We start from the raw sequence: 17,199 nt of genomic DNA, 5'->3' as shown, positions 1-17,199 counted from the left end.
AAAAGTGAGGTGTTCGCTCACTTAAAATCTCTAAGGCTTTGGTTAAGAAGGAGATAGAGTTGCATATTAAATACCTAAGGTTGAATGGAGGGGGAGAATATCTCTCAAATGAGTTATTTTATTTTTTGTAGAAAAATGGTATACATAGGTAATATACATGTAAATATACTCCACATCAAAATGGAGCTATTGAGCAGAAAAATAGGCATATTATAGAGGTGGCTCATGTACTGATATCAGAAAGAAACTTTCCTCATTATTATTGAGTTGAAATAGTTGCTACTATTATATACATTATGAATAGGACACCCATTGCTATTGTACATGGTATGGCACCCCAAGAGAAGTTTACAGGTAGAAAACCAAGTCTGTCCCATTTGAAAGCATTTGGATGTATTACTTATGTGCATATTCCGGATGAATTGTAGAGTAAATTGGATCCCAAAGCAGAAAAATATGTATTTGTTGGATATTCTCTTGAGCAAAAGGGATATAGATGTTATAACCCTGTTGCACATGAACTGAGATTTAGCAAGGATGTTTTTTATGAAATGAGTAGCTAGTATAGTAATGTGTAGAATATGGTTGGGATTGATGAGCATGAGAGTATAGCTATGCAAAAAACAAGTTAGTAGTCACAAACATTGACTAGACCACAAGAGTCTCCTAGTCATGGTTCTATCGATAGAGCTTGGAATGGAAAATTGAGATCAGAGGTTACTCCACCAAGTACATCACAAATGTCAAGAAAAGATAAAGAGAAAGTTGGGGACTTACCTATTATGACAGATATATCATCAGGTTTCTCTCATATTGATGTTGATTCAAATGGCTCTAAGCAGAGCTTGGATAAGGAGTTCAGGATTTCACCTATTAAAACACCTAGAGTGTGAAAGGCACAAGAGGATGCTAAATCACTTGGTAGCGATCCAGGTCTACGCAAGTCAAGTAGAGTGAGAAAGCCAACGCGATAGTTGATATATGATAGCTATGTAGCTCATCGCTATGCATACATGGCTAAGGTTATGCATGATGTGGAACCCACTTGTCTTGAGGATGCATTGGTAAATGAGTTTTTGGATCGTATTGTGGATGAAGAAATGGTTGCACTTATGGATAATGATACATGGGAGTTGGTACCCTTACTTGAAGGCAATAAATCTATTGGCTAAAAATGGATTTAAAAGGTTAAAGCATAAGTCAAATGGATCTATTGAGCACTATGAGGCACGACTAGTTGCAGGATATCCATAGACTCATGGTATTAATTATGAGGAAACTTTTGCTCAAGTGGCTAAAATGGCCATTATAAGGGCTATCATAGCAGCAGTGGCTACATCAAAGGGTTAGATCATGCATCAAATAGATGTAAAAAATGTGTTCTTGCATAAGGAGTTACAAGAGGGAGTTTATGTGGAGAAGCCACCTGGTTATATAGATACAAGTCATCCAATTTATGTATGCAAGCTTTGTAATCGCTTGTATGGGTTGAAGCAAGCACCTAGGGCATGGCATGAAAAGATTGTAGAATACCTTGTCATCATTGGATTTCATAGAGCATAGGTTGATCACTCACTTTATGTATGTGATGCAAGTATTGTGGTCATTACTATATATGTAGATGATTTGATCATTGTGGGTGATAGTGAGACAAATATTGACAATGTGAAGGGTCTTCTTACGATTGAATTTGAGATGAAGGATTTGAGAGAGCTACACTGTTTTCTTGGCATTGAGATAATCAAGACTTTAGAGGGTATATGGTCATCAAAGAGATAGTATGGATTGGATATGTTGAAGAAGTATGGCATGGCTGAATGCAAGCCTATTTCTACACCTTTGGATGTTAATGCTAAGCTTACTACACATGAGGGTGACTTGATTGAGGATGTCACTATATATCGAAAGATTGTGGGCAGCCTTATCTATTTGATGATCACTATACCAGACCTAAACTACATAGTTGGTTTGGAGAGTCAGTTTATATAGCCTCCAAGGAAGCCACATTTGGATGTAGTGTGATGCACATTGTACTATGTCACATCCACATTGGACTATGCCTTATTCTATGGTATAGATGTACCATTCAACTTGCATGGTTACCTAATGGGCTAGTAGTATTTTAGAAATGAGATCTACCAACAGTTTTATATTTTCCTTTGGCAGTGGTACTATTACTTGGAGTAGCAAGAAATGGCCAACAATTGCCTTGCCTAGTACTATGGAGGTAGAGTATATAGGTGCTATAATTGCAGCATATGAGGTAGCTTGGTTACACAAGCTACTTGGTGATTTGGAGATGTAGGTGGACAAGAAGGTTATCATCTACTATGATAACATTAGTAGCATTCAATTGGCTAGGAACCCAATGTTGGGGGTAAACGTGCCTCCGCCTAGCCGCCCGTGTATTACTACACTGACAGTCACCGCCACTGCACACTGCAGGTGGCGGACGCCCATCACCGTCACTTTATTCTTTATTCTTTTGGTGATAGTTTGAATAAAGGAAGGCCCGCTCACACATTGTGACTGCTAGAGTTCCCATTTCTTGTCTCTCTCTTTCTTGCTCTTGCTCTCTCGCCATAGCTCTCAAGTGCAAGCTTTGATCCTTCTCACCTTTCAACTGGTATCAGAGCTCGGCTTCCCGACTCTTGAGCTTGGTTCATGGCATTCTCAGCTTCCCATCAACTCCCCACTCGCATTGGGTCTCCTTCCCGGCAGCCATATCCGACTCCTTCGAGCTCCCGTCACTCCCCGGCTTCCCGAGCACCTTTCCGGCCCCTTTGGGCGCCCTCAAGGCATTCACACAAAGGTATTGCTTCACTCTTTACAGGTTTTACCTCAATTTTCAGCCCTCTTGAAATAGGGCATCCATTACACTCCCAGCTCTCATTTCATATGTGGGCTGCTCTCCCCTTGCTGGAGCTTGTTGAGGCCTTACCCCTCCAAAGCTTGGCCACCATTTTTTGCAGCCCCAAGACCAGCATTTACAGTTAGCACAATCATGCAACCCTCCCTGACCATCATGTATAACCAAAGGAATTACACCCTTATGCTCAATGTTATGATGTGTATCATCACCTATATAGACATAACCATGCTTGTAATAGATTCTCCATGCAGAGTCGTGTGATTAGAGGCCAATGGGTCAATGTACCATACATAATCTAACTTATGGTCCTTAATGGCATTGTTCTAAACAAAGGTCATAGCAAACAATCTATCATAGCACTATCATCGTCAACATGGCTAGATGAAGCATTATGACCCTGTTGCTTGCCTCTAGTTTTTTAATTCTCTTGTTTCTTCCATAAATCCTTAGCAATATGCCCATGTTTACTGAAAAGTGATCATTCTTATCCTTATTGGACTGCTCATTTGTATTCTGAGATTGCCATGAACGCCTACCTCTACAGTTGCATCTCCCCCTTGCTCAAAAGTATCCACCACCTCTAGTTTTCTACACATGTTGATTATTCACATTCTGATATGCATTTTGATTAGTCCCCAAACCATAAGAGGGCCCTCTACTGATCCTCTACTACATGTACCACAGCTTCTTTGATTTGAATAGAAGACTACATCTCTACCCTTTGAGCTACTCGAGCTAGTAGCTAATTCAAGCTTTGACCTCTTCATGAACAAGCAATGGCACCAACTCATAGAAATTAGGCATCTCTTGCTACACTAATATAGATGTATCAAATGACTTATACTCAAGTCCAAGTCCATTTAGAGTAACTGCAACCAAGTCTTCATTCTCTACTTCAGCTCCAATAGAAGCTAACTAATCAGCAATGGTCTTGATCTCCGTGCAATAGTCATGTATTGACCGTCCTTTTCTATCCATTGTATTAAACTTTTGTTTCATCTGAAATTTTCATGCACTAGTAGTGGTGCCATAGTAACACATCAAGATGTCCTGTACATATTTCGGTAACTTGCAATTTATGATTTGCATGACCATTGCATCTAAAATACACATGAGAGCCAATGCAAGACTCAGCAAACTTGTTCAAGCCAAGCATAATGTGCTCTTTGTTGCTTAGCATTGGGATTTCTTTTTGGAAGCTTTGGTTCAGCCTCATCACCTGTAATAAGATCCTAGTATCCTTTCCCAATTGAGAAGTTCTCCATGCAAAATTTCCATATTGCATATAGTTGTTGTCTAGCCAATCTGAGTGATGTTTGACCCTCCTACATTTGCCATGTTTGCAACTACAAGTATTTGTTGCAGTATCCAAGTTGTTTGAGCTATCAATGCTTGACTCCCTGTTGCACACCATCTCTTCACTAACAAAATGATTGCATAGCATTCAAATAACACATGTACATTAACCAACTACTCTACATCCAGCTCAGTTCACCTCAATTCAGTCAAATATCATACATCAATACTTAGTTAGAGTCCCAAAAATTTATGTTAAGTAGCATAGTCGTGCACCGTGCCAGATAGGACAATTTTAGTCCTATAGTGAACAAAATTCGTATATCTGCAATATCCGAGGTATTTCATCTCAACAACTTCTCAAAACATGGAGAGAAAGAAACCTTCTCCCTAATCTATATTCTCCAAGCTCAACTAGCATGTTGAAAGCATGGCAAATGCTACTACTCTTGCTAGACATGTAGGTGGATGACTTAATGGAATGTTGAGCTACCACATCTTAGCTCCAATGTGCTACCCTTTACTTTGTTTGGTGCAAGTTGCCATGTGAGCTAGAGTATAGCTATGGCTTAACGCATTCTTTGTGGACTACAAGATGCTAGGCGAGCTTGAGTATACCAATTTGATTCGACACAATAGCTCCCCTTCTGATTTTTTGTCTAGGTTGGTTATGGAAGAAGGCTTTGATACCATGTTGAAAGAGAGGGGGAGAAAATGACATAGTGAACAACCATCAACAAAGAGAGTACGGAACCCTCATTGTCTCCCATATTCTATATCACTGAGTGTACTATACACTAACCCTCCACACACCACACATAGGAGACATAGGTCACTATTGATCCTACTAACTAACTATGGTTGAGTCACTAACTCACTTATTGTGCCACACATGATGGTAATGATTACAACTATACAGCTAAGCTACAATTGTACTAAAGAGTTGGTAAAGCTTGATTCGCAACACAACTACTACGTGTAGACCATGATACTCAAATATCTTTTGATCACATAATGATAATTCCAATGTATGTGGCGCGTAAGGGAGAGAGAGAGAGAGAAAAAAAAAACTTGTCAAATGACTTGGCATAATGTGTAAGTATTTTTTCCCCCTAATCTCTTGTCCTATGTTAAGATGGTTCATCTAAAATATCTCTTAAGCTTAGACTTGAATTTTTTAATCTAGGAAATTGTGGATATGGATTATAGAGATCCAAATGTAAAGCGCTTGATACTCTTAGGTCTACATTATAAAATATCAACTACTATCAATTAACCTTGTTAAAGTGAAATTAAGCCATTTGATGACTATTGAGAAACTTGAGGAATTGAAGTGCCCATTCACATGACAAGAAGAGGGCCAAGAGATCACATAGTGGAAGCCACTCAACAATAAATCCATGGCCCTTATAGCAAGCTAACATTTTCTTATCTACCCATACCCTTGATCATTGAGTCATAAGAAACTTATAAGAAAGCACCTAATTCTCATTATGTTCTTGCAACACTACCAAGCATAGAAATTGAGTGAGATTAAAAACAACTAAATAGATCGGGCAAAGTTATAAACAATACCTAATGATGAGTTTGATTACTTAATATCTATGCTAATTTTTAATTTCTATGTTAATGTTCAAAGTTCAAGAAAAGTTATTCTAAGGCCTTTCTGATTGTGTTGTGTCCAAATGTTGCATACTATGCAAAAGAAGCAATTGGTTAGTTTACCTACTCAAATTTAGGTCATTTTTGTGATGCATGTCAGTTTGGCAAGCAGTCTTGATTTCCATTCATGAAGCATGTTCAGAACAACTCTAGACCATCGCAATTGGTTCATTCAAATGTTTCGGGACCAACCCATAATATCTCTCTTGGTGGATCCCGATATTATGTCACATTCGTTGATGATTTCAACATATATATATGGGTGTATATCTTGAAGCAGAAGGATGAAATACTTGCTATTTTAAATATTTTAAGCAGCATGTTGAGAAGGAATTTGACCATTCTATCTCTTGTTTGAGATCTGATAATGGAGATGAGTATGTCTCCAACGAGAATTCTTGGAAAAGAATGGTATTCATAGACAATTTGCTTGCATTTACACTCCACGACAGAATGGAGTGGAAAAAAGGAAAAATCGAGTTCTTATGGTGACTGCTAGAGCAATGCTAAATGAGAAGTACATGCCACTTTATTATTGGGTTGAAGCTATAATGACAACTATGTATGTGCTGCCATACTCCTACAGCAAGGATTCATGGCATGGTACCTTATCAAAAATTGTATGGACATAAGCCGAATGTCAGCCATCTTAAAGTCTTTGGCTACATTGTATATGTACACATAAAGGCTATGCTTAGGAGCAGAAATCTTACAAATGCTTTGATCCATCTACATGAGAAACTATGATTAGTAAAGATGTCGTCTTTGATGACTTGGCTTCATGGCATAGCTCATCTATTGTTTCCAATGTACATGAGAAAGCTTACAAATGCTTAGGAGCGGAAAGCTTACAAATGCTTTGATCCATCTACATGAGAAACTGTGATTAGTAAAGATGTCGTCTTTGATGACTTGGCTTCATGGCATAGCTCATATATTGTTTCCAATGTATATGTACACATAAAGGCTATGCTTAGGAGCGGAAATCATTTGAGAAACTGTGATTAGCAAAGATGTCATCTTTGATGACTTGGCTTCATGGCATAGTTCCTCTATTGTTTCCAATGATTAGTCTTCAGATCACGTATCTACTGCTATTCTGTAGCATAGTACTACTATGTTTGGACCTATAGGTGATGTATCTCCAAATGTTTCTCCTTGGACTAGTAGGTTACATAGTCATGCATCACCATCAGACAATGCTATGTCAATGAGGGAGGAGAAATAAATCAAAAGCCAAAGGCAAAGAGAAAGTTCTTGATAATGCTCCAGGGATGTTAACTTCAAGATATGACTCAACTAACAGCTTGGATAGTGAATTTGGGATTTCATTCATTTATACTCATGAAGTTAAGTAGAATAGATATGTATCGCCTCATGAGAGGGGAGTCAAGCAATCCAAGTCACTTCAAAAAATCACAAAGTGTGAGATACCCTATTGATAAGCTTACATATAGTGGATTTTCAGCAGCATGATGCATATATGACAATAGTCATGGAACACAAAGAGGTTGCTACATTCAGTAAAGCTGTCATGGACAAAAATTGGTATAAGACAATGGATGAGGAGATGAATACACTAGCTAAAAATTAGACTTGGGAATCACTACCACTGCCTAATGTTAAGAAATCAATAGGCTATAAAATGGATCTATATGGTTAAGTGTAAGTTAGGTATGGCAACATTGAAAGGTATAAAGCTAAGTTAGTGGCAAAAGGATATGCACAACAGTATGGCCTAGATTATGAAGAGACATTCAGCCTCATTGCCAAAATGGCAACCATCATGACAGTTATTGCATTCTCTATAGCAAAGGGCTAGAAATTATAGCAAATGGATGTTAAGAATACATTTTGGAATGGAGACTTGGCAAAAGCAATGTTTATGGATCAGTCAAAAGGGTATGCGCACCCTCAATATTCACACTATATATGCAAACTGAAAAATGCACTTTATGGGCCGAAATTGGCTCCAAGAGCCTAGCATGCACAAATTAGTACTTACTTGCAGAACCTTGGATTTACAATTGAAAATGTTGATCATAATCTATTCACTAAGAAAATAGATGCAAGTGTTGTGGTACTAGTCACCTATGTAGATGCTCTAATCATTACAGGGGATGATAATAGTGAGGTATAGAATGTTATGGCCATGCTGAAAACTAAATTTGATATGAAGGATTTGGGAGAGCTAAAGTTCTTTCTAGGCATTGAGATTGTGAATTTAACTCATGGATTTTGGCTGATGAAAAGACAATATGTACTTGAGATATTGAAGAAACATGGTATGACAAATTACAAACCTTTGGATACTCCACTGGATGAGAATACTAAGCTCGATGTTAAAAATGGAGCTAAGATTTTAGATATTACTATGTACATGTAAATGGTAGGAAGTCTCATCCACCTTACCATTACTTGGCCTAATCTCGACTACTCAGTTGGACTTATTAGTCATTTCATGCATAAGCCTAGAAAACCCCACTTGGATATAGTGAGAAGAATTATGTGCTATGTCAAGGCTACAATAGACTATAGACTCTTCTATGAGAGTGAAAAGTACTTAAAGCTCATGGGGTATACTGATGCAGATTGGGCAGGTTGTCTATATGATAGAAGGTCTACAAGTGGATACGCTTTTAGCCTTGGCAATGGTATGGTCAGCTAGAGCAACAAGAAGCAACCAACATTTGTACTCTCTTTAGTACTCATGCAAAGTATAGAGGTGCTGCATTAGCAACTTGTGAGATTGCTTGTTTTTGTTGAAGTTATCAAAGGATTTGGGTATGCAAATAGATGCTCCAATCACATTGCATTGTGACAATATGAGCACTGCACTTCTAGCTATGAATCATGTGTCTCATGCTAGAACAAAACACATTGAGGTATACTATCATTTTATACAAGAGACAGTACTTACAAGGAAGATAGATCTCCTACACGTCAAAACTGAAGACCAAGTAATTGATATCTTTACCAAGTCATTAGATAAGAGTCGTTTTAAAGAGCTCCTTGGATTATAGTGTCCTTCTTGAGCTTGAGGGGGAGTTGAGAATCAAGCTCTGCCAACTCTTTAGTACAGTTATAGCTTAGTTGTACATCAATCATCATTACCATCATGTGTGACACAATAAGTGAGTTAGTGACTCAACCATAGTTAGTATGGTCAGTTAGTGACCTATCTCTTCTATTTGTAGTATTTGACTAGGTTAGTGTATGCTACAACTGGGTGATATGGAATATGGGAGACAATGAGGGTTCTGTACTCTCTGTGTCGATGGTTTTTCACTGTGTCATTTTCTCTCCCTCTCTTTCAACAAGTTGAACATGGGAAGCTAAGTCCAATGTTTGTATGAGATAACAAATTTAAAACATCTTTAATTCCATGGTCTTCAACTTGGACTTTCGTGTGCACATGCGCGTGCACGTCCACGCACACGTGCATGTGTGTGTGTGTGTGTTTTGGCGCGGGGGGGGGGGGGGGGGGGGGGGGGGTGTTTGTTGTTGGAAAATCATGTTAACATCAAGAAAATCCACAATGACCTGGGGTAAAAATATACATACATAAAAAAACTTAATGAAATACAACTATCCATAGAGTGCTAAGAAAATAAAAGATAACAACAAAGTCTGACAAAAAAATATACAAATAAGAGGTGGGACAAAAGGGTATGTACTAAATTCCTTTCAAGTGGTGATGAAATCCCTAATAGGTCTACCTTCAAGTGGTGATGAACTCCCTAATAGGTCTCTCCAACATGTTATCAATATCCTCCAAAGTGAGTCATGAAAGACCTGTCGTGATGATTTGGCACTAATCTCTCGAATTCCAATGATATTGGTTAAAATACTTGAGCCTTAAGCAAATGATATAATTGATTTATTTATGCTCCCTCTAAGATTAGTTGATTATTGATTGCCAAACCTACTAGCGTATTATAAGTCTAGGGAAGGAAAGTGTTGCCAAAAAAAGCAAAGAATCCAAAATTGATATCAACCCATAGATCATAGAACTGATCCAGTCACATGAAAGTGCCTCCGCATTGAATAGCACTTGAGGGCTTCAACACATTGCCAATAGAAACTAGACTAAATCCCATCATCCTATTCAACTAGGGGCAACCTTCTTGTTTTGCATCCCCAAGGGATGATTCTAGAAGTAGCCAAAATTTCAACTAGCAAGGAATTGGCTAAAGATCAATTTTCTAGGGGATGCTAAGAGGACTACTTAAGGACCAATTGCCAAGAGTAGACAAGATGAATCAGTTATGGGGAGGATTTCAATAACATGGGTTGATCAACATTAAGCACATGCAACCATGAGGTCTAAATTCGAGTATTCTCATGCAAAATACCCATGTCTTCGAAAAGAGATCTAGTAAAGGCAACCTAGGGCTACTGCCCAATGCACATGGCACTAAACAAAGTCTAATAGATGGTTGTCGCATGTTGAGATATCGAGCTCCACTCATGATATGCCAGGGTGACCATTGTGCATTTATGTCACCGACTTGTCAGTTGTAGATGCGGTTGGTACACCGCCCGTGAATAATAGCTAGATGACAGCTATCCTTATCTACTCTAGTTCGTGGCTCAGTTAGTATGCCACCTTAGTTAGTTGTCTTTGGTTTGAGACCCATATATAGGGTTCTTCTATTTCTTTGTATGAGAGTTCTTTTTGGCTTACACAACTAAGAAGAGGAAAACTGTTTTCAGCCTCCACCTCTGTGTGTATTCCCCCATTGTGCAAGCAAGAAAGCTACAAGTGAGACTCCTTCCTTCTCTCCCACAATCTTGACATGGTATCAGAGCCTTGTTCGTGGTAAGGAGCTCAAGAAAGCAAGCCAAGCTCGCGGTATTCTGGTAAGAGGAGCAGTGTTGCTTTCATTTTCTGTTTTGGGAGCAGATCTCTGCAGGCAGCACAGCCGAAAATTGCAGGAGTGCATTGTCTCAGGTTGAGACGCCTTTCGCGGTGAAGCAAGAGGGCAGTATATACTGCGGGAGAAGGCTTTAGCCCTCAGTGACCTTGTTTTTTTTATTTGAGGCCATTTCGGGGCCTGTTTTGGAGGCGGAAGTTTTCTGCACGCACTCAAGAAAAAGCCCTGTTTTATGCTGTGCGACCACTGTTCTACAGGTCGGTGAAAAGTTACCATAGAAATTGCATCGTATGCTTATGTGCAGAGACATTGGGAGTTACAGAATCATCCTTGGTTCCTGTTTATGCAAAATCGTCACTAGAAAGTGACTGTGTGGTCAAATACCACTTTCGCCAGTTTTGCAGATTTGCCGTGTTCTTTGCAGTGACAGAATTTTTTGCAGTGTTCTGTAATGGCGTCTGATTCTCTTTCACAGATTGTCACTGAAAAGCTTGACAAGAACAACTTCCAAGCATGGAAGTTTAGAATGACGAATTTCCTTATGGGAAAAGGATATTGGGAATTTGTTGCAGGAAATGAAGAAGAACCAGTTCTTCCTGATGTTCCCAATCAACAGCAAATGCAGGCATTTAAAGCATGGCATGAGAGAGCCAGGAAAGTTATGTACTGGCTGTCTATCAGCATTTCAGACTCTATGATTGTGCATATTCAAGATGCAAGTACGCCAAAGGAGGCATGGGATACTTTGTCAAAAATGTATAGCACAAATACGCAAGCCAGGAAAATGCAGCTCAAGCAAGAGTTGCACAATGTGCAAAGAGAAAATATGAGCATCAACGACTACCACATGAAGGTGAAGAAGATTGCAGATGCACTTGCTTCCATTGGGTCGCCAGTGGAAGATGATGATTTAGTTTCTGTGACCTTGAATGGTTTAGGAAAGGATTATGCACAGTTCCGAACATCCATTTCCGTCCGTGAAAGATTTCCTGATTTTGAGGAGTTTATTGCTCTTCTAATTTCTTAGGAGCAGAGAAATGGTGGTGCATCTTCTTCAGGAGGAACTTCAAAAGAAGCTGTCTTCTACTCAAAATGCTGGAAGAGGTAGAGGCAGAGGTAGAGGAGGCCGATTTGGAGGCCGTGGTAGAAATCAGAATATGCAGCAAACTCAAGAAAACCAGTCCTATGGAGGAGGACGTGGTAACTCTAGAGGCAGGGGGAGCCAAAGAGGTCGTGGTGGATGGCAAAGAGGCCAAAATGCAAACAGCAATGTTGAATGCTACTACTGTGGTAAAATGGGTCATATGGCTAAAGACTGCTATAAAAAGCAGAATGACATCATGAATGGAAAACTGCAACAAGGAAATTATGCATCTTCTAGTAGACAGGGTGATGACAGAAATGAGCATTTGTTTATGGTGCAGCACATGAACAATTCTGTGACAAGTGCAGAAGAAAACAACGATGTATGGTATGTTGACTCAGGTGCATTAAACCACATGACAGGTCATGCAGAATGGATGGAGGATGCAAGGAAAATGGAAAAACCAGGATTTGTGGAGACTGGTGATGATACTGCACATCCTATTGTGCAGATTGGAAAAATTCCCTTATCTATGCAGGATGGGAAAAAGAAATACCTGTCCGATGTATTTGATGTCCCGAATATCACCAAGAATCTGGTTTCTGTTGGTCAAATGGTTGAGCAGGGCTTGCAGGTCAGATTTAATCCTCATCGATGATTTGTTGAGGATATGAAAAATAAAGGTCGCTTGATAGCAAAAGGAAAGAAGAAGGGCAGAATGTTTACGTTGGATGCAGACATGTCTGAATTGAGTGCAGCAATGTTTGCACATGGGACCGGTGTAGTTGCAGATATTGATATCTGGCATAAACGCATTGGTCATGTTAATGTACAGCGACTTAAATCAATGCAGGCCCAAAATATTGTTGCAGGATTGCCAAAATTCAAGGTTGCAGAAATGCATAAGGTATGTGAAGCCTGTCAGTTTGGAAAACAGGCAAGGAAACCATTTCCTAGACATGTTCAAGAGAGTAAGAAGCCATTGGAATTAATCCACTCTGATGTGTGGACTACTAAAGCTGCATCTCTTGGAGGCTGTCATTATTTTGTCAGTTTTATTGATGACTATAGCAGAAAAGTTTGGGTGTATTTTATGAAAAAGAAAAGTGAAGTTTTTGGGTATTTCAAAACTCTTAAAGCTATGGTTGAAAAAGAAACAGGCCTGCAAATAAAATGCCTAAGGTCAGATGGAGGGGGAGAGTACCTCTCAAATGAGTTTGCAAGGTTCCTGCAGGAGCATGGCATAAAGCAGCAATATTCATGCAGTCATACCCCACAACAAAATGGAATTGCAGAAAGGAAAAACAGGCATATTGAGGTATCTCGTGCCATGCTCAATGAAAAAGACCTGCCGGATTTTTATTGGGCTGAGGCAGTTGCTACGGCAGTCTACATAATGAACAGGACTTCCACTGCAGCAATACATGGGATGACTCCAGAGGAGAGGTATACTGGTAGGAAACCAGATATTTCTCATTTGAAAATTTTTTATTGCATTGCCTATGTACATGTACTAGATGAGTTGAGATCCAAGTTGGATCCAAAAGCTGAGAAGTGCATCTTTATTGGTTACTCTCTGCAGCAAAAATGATATAGATGCTATAACCCTTCTACTCGTAAGTTTACAGTGAGCAGAGATGTTGTTTTTGATGAGATGAGTAGCTGGTATAAACCAGTAAATGTGATTGATGATGTAGATGTACAAAATGGTAATGCTGCACAGAATTCACAGCAGCAGTCACAAAATATTAGTGGACCCTGGAGCGTCCTCTAGCAGTGGTTCACATTCTTCGCCATGGACAGGCAGATTGAGATCAGGAGAATCTTCTCAAAGCAATGCAGATAGTGGTATGCAGGTATCACGAAAAGGAAAAGAGAAGGTTGATCAGCCCATGTTTGATGTGAATGCAGGTCACTCTTATGTGGATGGTGAATCCAGTGGCTCAGAATAGAGCATTGATGATGAGTTGGGTATCCCCTCTATTGTTACACCTGGAGTAAGGAAGACCAGGGATGTTTTGAGAGCACCTGGAAGTGAGCCTACTTTGCGTAGGTCTACCAGAGCTAGGTATCCTGTGGATAGGCTGAAATATGATGGATTTACAGCCATCCACTATGCATATATGGTCAAAGTGATACAGGAACCAGAACCCACTTCTTTTGAGCAAGCCATGGGAAAAGAAAAATGGGAGAAAGCCATGGATGAAGAAATGGATGCCTTAGAAGCAAATGCTACATGGGAGTTGGTACCTTTGCCTAAAGGTAAGAATGCAATTGGCTGTAAGTGGGTTTATAAGGTGAAGCACAATGCAGATGGTTCTGTGAACAGATACAAGGCAAGATTAGTAGTCAAGGGGTATGCACAAACATATGGCATTGATTATGAAGAAACATTCAGTCCGGTTGCAAGGATGGCAACCGTAAGAGCAGTCATTGCTATGGCTGCATCAAAGGGATGGTCTTTACATCAGATGAATGTAAAGAATGCCTTCTTGCATGGTGATTTGCAAGAAGAGGTCTATATGGAGCAGCCACCAGGTTATGTGCATGATGTTCATCCTGAGTTTGTTTGCAGGTTGAAGAAAGCTTTGTATGGCTTGAAGCAAGCACCTAGAGCATGGTCTCACAAGATAGGGCAGTATCTTGTCACTATTGGCTTTTAGATTTCCAAGGCAGATTTCTCACTTTATGTGAGAAAAACAGAGAAAGGTATTATGTTGCTTGTCATTTATGTTGATGATTTGATTATGACAGGTGACAGTGATGAAGATATCCTTCATGTGAAAACGCTATTGAAGCAAAAGTTTGAGATGAAGGATTTGGGAGAGCTGCGTTATTTCTTGGGCATTGAGGTGATTAGATCACCAAGTGGGATACAGCTCTTGCAGAGGCAGTATGGATTGGACATGCTGTCCAAATATGGGATGACAGGCTGTAAGCCTATTTCAGTTCCTTTGGAGCAGAATGTGAAGCTGAGCGCAGATGCAGGTGAGCTTCTGGAAGACCCTACTATGTACAGACGCATAGTAGGAAGTTTGATTTATATGACTATTACCAGGCCAGATTTGAGCTATGCTGTTGGATTAGTAAGTCAGTTTATGCAGGCTCCAAGGAAATCGCATTTGGATGCGGCTAGACGCATACTCAGGTATGTGAAGTCCACATTGCAGTATGGACTATTTTATGAGACTGGGGTTCAGATACAGTTGCATGGATACACTGATGCTGATTGGGCTGGTAGTATTTCTGATAGACGATCTACCAGTGGGTATGTGTTCTCTTTTGGGAGTGCTGCAGTCACTTGGAGCAGCAAGAAACAGCCTACAGTTGCCTTGTCGAGCACAGAGGCTGAGTACAGGGGTGCAACAATGGCTGCATGTGAGGTAGCTTGGTTGCATAAGCTACTTTATGATATGCATCAGTCTACAGATGGGCCAGTTGTCATTTATTGTGACAACATGAGTAGTATACACTTGGCAAATAACCCAGTCTATCATGCTAGAACAAAGCACATTGAGGTGCATTATCACTATGTGCGGGAGAGGGTTTTACTAGGTCTTATTGATCTAGTTTATGTCAGCACAGAGGATCAGGTAGCTGACATATTCACGAAGGCATTGGGCGCAGAGAAGCTGCGCAAGTTCAGAGACCTGCTTGGTATGCAGGAATTGGGATTGAGCTCGAGGGGGAGTGTTGAGATATCAAGCTCCACTCGTGATATGCTAGGGTGACCGTTGTGCATTTATGTCACCGACTTGTCAGTTGTAGATGCGGTTGTACACCGCCCATGAATAATAGCTAGATGACAGCTATCATTATCTACTCTAGTTCGTGGCTCAGTTAGTATGCCACCTTAGTTAGTTTTCTTTGGTTTGAGACCCATATATAGGGTTCTTCTATTTCTTTGTATGAGAGTTCTTTTTGGCTTACACAACTAAGAAGAGGAAAACTGTTTTCAGCCTCCACCTCTGTGTGTATTCCCCCATTGTGCAAGCAAGAAAGCTACAAGTGAGACTCCTTCCTTCTCTCCCACAATCTTGACATCGCATGTGTCTCCACATCTAAAATTACACTATCCCCCATTCATTTAAGTGTACATATATGATCCGGCCAAAATGTGTGGGCTTTTTTCTCCATATCATGAAGCAAATGGACCACATTATTTTCCACATAGTATTTGACCATGGAAGCAAGTGATATGATATCATGGGCAACATAATCATCCGGACAACTTATGCACATGAAAATGCCTTACCTATGGTTTCTAGTAAACATATTTGTCTACAATACAAGCTACATTCCAATCAAGCAATTTCTTGGGTATGACAAATGCACCCATAGGGTATTCCAAGTGCCTCGCAATGGTGCCTTGCATTACCACCTCCCTACCAACCTTATGTCAATCAGTCTCATTCAATGCAACTTATGAGAATTTATTTGTGCATATTAATGTGCGGCCCTGAAGTTAAAAGATTTCCACATCTATGGCTCCACAAAGTATTTCCCTTGAATATCTTCAAGAAAAGAAAGGTGTCGTCTACCAAGGCTAGGTCCACTAATTATTATTGCAAAAGGTAGAGACAAGCAAACCACCTTGCTATTTTTTGCCAAATGGGATCCTCAAAATAGAATGGGTTACAAGGGCAAAGAACAAAGGACTAAGGAAACCCTTGTCTAATAGACATGGAAAGTAAGATCTGCTCCATAACCCCTCCATTAAGCATCACTCATACAAACCAACCCCTTGCTAATATTGTAAAGCATATTTGAGATTTGAAGTCCAAAACCCATCTTCTATGTGAGCTAGGCCACAAAAGACCAATCCAAACAATCAAAAGCTTTTTGTAATTCCACCCAAACCATCCCACTCTTGTGATTTGTATACTACACATAATCGACTCCCATCTATACAAACAAAATATTATGCAAAATATTGAATCCTTTAATGAGCCATATTGGGTAGGGCACCGTCCTTTAATGAACCCATACTAGGTAGGGTGCACTATCTTTGAGAGATGTTTATGCAACCTATTAACAAACACCTTTAGCAGAAGTCTTATGCATACAACCCATCAAGGAAATAGGCCACCAATGTTTGACTCAGGCAGGCAAGGACACCTTGGGTAAATTTAGCAACGCCTAATTTCCAAGAACCAAGCATAGTCCCCACTTCTGAACGTCTTATCAAAGAAAGGTAAAAGGTAGCACAAGCACATTTACACACTAAGAAAAAAAATTCAGTCAAGTAAACCCAATCAGCCTTTGTGGTGCGTATATCCTAATCAATCAGCTTTTATCCTTGCATATATGCACCACAACTGCATCCACCTCATCTTTACTAACACATGCTTCCAAGGATGTTAAGTACTTGATTCTTGGCCAAATCACAGAACATAGGCCACAACCCC

This window comes from Lygodium microphyllum, chromosome 26 (genome assembly GCF_053477565.2).
Source record: "Lygodium microphyllum isolate KBCC chromosome 26, Lygodium_microphyllum_v1.1.10, whole genome shotgun sequence".
Taxonomy (NCBI): Eukaryota; Viridiplantae; Streptophyta; class Polypodiopsida; order Schizaeales; family Lygodiaceae; genus Lygodium; species Lygodium microphyllum.
The sequence above is the reverse complement of the archived record's forward strand: the minus strand, read 5'-3'. Positions refer to the sequence as shown.